Here is a 4,228-nt window from a genome sequence, read left to right on the forward strand (position 1 = left end):
TTTTTGGTCTGTGTCTGTGTGTGTGTGTGTTGATAAGATCAAAGCTATGTGCCACAGCATTTTCTAATGGCATAATTCTGATCATAATACTGCAACTAAATTAATGGCTATCAGACCATCAAAACAGACCATCAATCATGTTTGCACTTCATTATAGTCCCGATTTGGATAGCTTATGAACAAAGCAAATCAAACTGCATATCAGGATCAATGTTATTACCGAACCCAAAATGGAATTACACTCCAGGTAAAATAACAGAAAGCTTATTCACTATTTGCACATAAATTGGTTTTGCATCTCAAGCCCAGAGCCCTTTATTGTAACAGAAGGCTCTGCTGAGCTAACACTTACACTTGTCTTTTCTTACTAGCACTGACGTTGCTGATAGCTACTTATTGACGTAAAAATGTGCTTACTTTGACTGTGATATGCGGGTCTGAAAACAACCAGATGCTTCCGGTGTTCAGGGTAAATGGAAAGAGAGCTTGTGAAGCGATTTCTGCCTTTGTACGTTAACAAATCCATATTCAATCTCTACTTGTTGTATGCACTTACATACATGTGCAACTGAAAAATGCACACACACACCACATGTTAATGATTTTATGTACAGTACCAATCAAAAGTTTGGATACACCTACTCATTCAGGGGTTTTTCTATATTTTTACTATTTCCTACATTGTAGAATAATAGTGAAAACATCAAAACTATGAAATAACACATATGGAATCATGAAGTAACCAAAATAGTGTTAAACAAATCTAAATATATTTTATATTTGAGATTCTTCAAAGCAGCTAACCCTTTGCCTTGATGACAGCTTTGCACACTCTTGGCATTCTCTCAACCAGTTTCATGAGGTAATCACCTGGAGTGCATTTCAATTAACAGGTGTGCCTTGTTAAAAGTTAATTTGTGGAATTTATTTTCTTCTTAATGAGCCAATCAGTTGTGTTGTTACATTTAGGGTTGGTATACAGAAGATAGACCTATTTGGTCCAGATTATGGCAAGAACAGCTCAACTATGCAAAGAGAAACGACAGTCCATCATTACTTTAAGACATGAAAGTCAGTCAATTCGGAAAATGTAAAGAACTTTGAAAGTTTCTTCAAGTGCAGACGCAAAAACCATCAAGCGCTATGATGAAACTGGCTCTCATGAGGACCGCCACAGGAAAGGAAGACCCAGAGTTACCTCTGCTACAGAGGATAAGTTCATTAGAAATCGACAATTAACTGCATCTCAGATTGCAGCCCAAATAAATGCTTCACAGAGTTCAAGTAACAGACCCATCTCAACATTAACTGTTCAGAGGAGACTGCATGAATCAGTCCTTCATGGTCTAATTGCTGCAAAGAAATCACTACTAAAGGATACCAATAAGAAGAAGACGAAATTAGATGGTTTGGGATGAGTTGGACCGCAGAATGAAGGAAAAGAAGCCAACAAGTGCTCAGCATATGTGGGAATTCCTTAAAGACTGTTGGAAAAGCATTCCAGGTGAAGCTGGTTGAGGGAATGCCATGAGTGTGCAAAGCTGTCATCAAGGCAAAGGCTTAGCTACTTTGAAGAATCTCAAATATAAGATATATTTTGATTTGTGTAACAATTTTTTGGTTACTATATAAATCCATATGCGTTTTCTCATAATTCTGATGTCTCCACTATTATTCCACGATGTAGAAAATAGTACAAATAAAGAAAACCCTTGAATGAGTAGGTGTGTCCAAACTTTTGACTGGTACTGTATGTAAATTGTAAAGTCTTTTGTCTGTAATGTCTTTTTTGATATGTGTCGGACCCCAGTAAGACTAGCTGTCGCCATTGGCGTCGGCTAATGGGGATCCTAATAAATCAAATCTAAATCAAATCAAATCCTCCTCCACATTTACTGGATTGGTTCAACAGTGCAAAAGATAACCTCCCTCAACAGTTTTTTCTCTCGAAAGAAACCCCACTCAGGCTAGCTAAATTATTAAAAGCAAAATGTAATACTTAAGCAACATACATACAGAAACAGCAATTTACATACACAAACAAAGACACACATAAACATCTCATCTGTCCAGACCCGCATGCTCACACCCCCATTCAAAGTGCCTGTATTATTGTTAGCCACATGGCCTTAAATTATACCAATTTGTTTTTCCCGGTCGCCCATGCTATTTAAATATTGAACGAATAAATAATTAGATTTTTACATTGTGCTAATGATGGCAGAATGTTTGAATTCCATGTTTTTAATATACATTTTTTCAAGATGAGTGATGAGAATAGAATCGTCCAGCCCATTGGGTATATCACTACACCCCCATATTCCATGTCTTGAAATGTGCAGACAGACTGATTAAAAGTAAGCTTACATTGTAATACGCGGTTGCTAAGCTGATCATCACCAAATCCTTTGTAGAAAGTCAGGGTATAAGTCAAGAAACTGCTTATTTTCCTCAAAAGTATGTAATGTCACGATTTGAAAATGACACAATATTACAAAGAATAAGTTAAATATGTCAGATCTTAGAAAATATTTGTAATGTACTACTTGTTCTAGCGCCCAATTGACTTCCATTCGCTCCTTGAAGGAGTGCACTCCTTGTGGATTTTACCCAGAATGCACCACGCGGCCCATTGACAATGTACAGACCACGTACACAATGGGCATTATATGAATCCAATGGAGTTTCCAATATCCTAATTTCCTTAACTACAGTATCCCTGGTGCAGTCTCGGTTGGAGGCGGTGCTCTTGAAAATACAGCAGGGTGCAACAAAAGTCTATCTTTTGTTTTTGAAAGAATATTTCTCGCTTTATATGAAAGTTAAGTTCCAAATATTTCCAAAACTGTATCACGTTTTGAGGTGATTTGCGTTTAGACAGAGCATTTGGGCAGTGTCGGAGCATCGGGGCATTTTCCTCACAAGAATAAAAGGGACGTTCAATGGCTCATTGTAATGCAATGAAATTGGAGTCATGAGTGTGGGCAAGTGTTATGCCATTGATGCATTTGAAACCCACTGAACTTCATTAGACCTTATATCGCCTTATACTCACTGGTCTCTTCCAGAGGATGTCACATTAGTGATGAAGACAATGCAGCTGAGGGTTTAGGTGCTTACAAACGGGCCACGGTAATAGGCAATTGAACCGCAAGAAAATCTGCCTATTGTGTGTAGAGACCAGCGGTCCCGGATGTTGCCTTCTTCTTCTTCTTTCAAGTTTAATAGCACACTACACCTATTGTTGTCTTGCTGCCACCTACTGTACGGGGTCTTCTTCTTTGCTATCACTGCAATCCACAAACAAATGTTATAGGTGCATGCCGCCACCTACTGTTTTGGCTGTATATCAGCCCACATAATTAACAAAATAAAGCTAAACAAAACAAAACAAAACTCAATGTATTCATTTATTCAGTTTAAACTGGTCAGATAATGCGGATGCTACGCCACAGGATTGTTTTGCTGTCACAGACTGGAATATGTTCCGGGATTCATCCAATGGCATTGAGGAGTATACCACCTCAGTCACCGGCTTCATCAATAAGTGCATGGACCACGTCGTCCCCACAGTGACCGTACGTGCATTGCCCAAACAGAAGCCATGGATTACAGACAACATCTGCACCGAACTAAAAGCTAAAGCTGCCGCTTTCAAGGAGTGGGACACTAATCCAGACACTTATAAGAAATCCTGCTATGCCCTCAGACGAACCATCAAACAGGCAAAGTGTTTATTAAGGACTAAGATTGAATCCTACTACACCGGCTCTGATGCTCGACGGATGTGGCAGGGCTTAAAAAATATTACGGACAACAAAGGGAAACCCAGCCGCGAGCTGCCCAGTGACAGGAGCCTACCAGATGAGCTTAAAGTATTCATCCCCCTTGGCGTTTTTCCTATTTTGTTACATTACAACCTGAAATTTGAATGGATTTTTATTTGGATTTCATGTAATGGACATACACAAAATAGTACAAATTGGTGAAATAAAATTTAAAAAAATAACTTGTTTTAAAAAATTCAAACAAGTTTTTTTTGCTGAAAGTGGTGCGTGCATATGTATTCACCCCCTTTGCTATGAAGCCCCTAAATAAGTTCTGGTGCAACCAATTACCTTCAGAAGTCATTAAATAAAGTCCACCTGTGTGCAATCTAAGTGTCACATGATCTGTCACATGATCTTAGTATATATACACCTGTTCTGAAAGGCCCCAGAGTCTGTAA

This window comes from Salvelinus fontinalis, chromosome 1 (genome assembly GCF_029448725.1).
Source record: "Salvelinus fontinalis isolate EN_2023a chromosome 1, ASM2944872v1, whole genome shotgun sequence".
NCBI lineage: Eukaryota > Metazoa > Chordata > Actinopteri > Salmoniformes > Salmonidae > Salvelinus > Salvelinus fontinalis.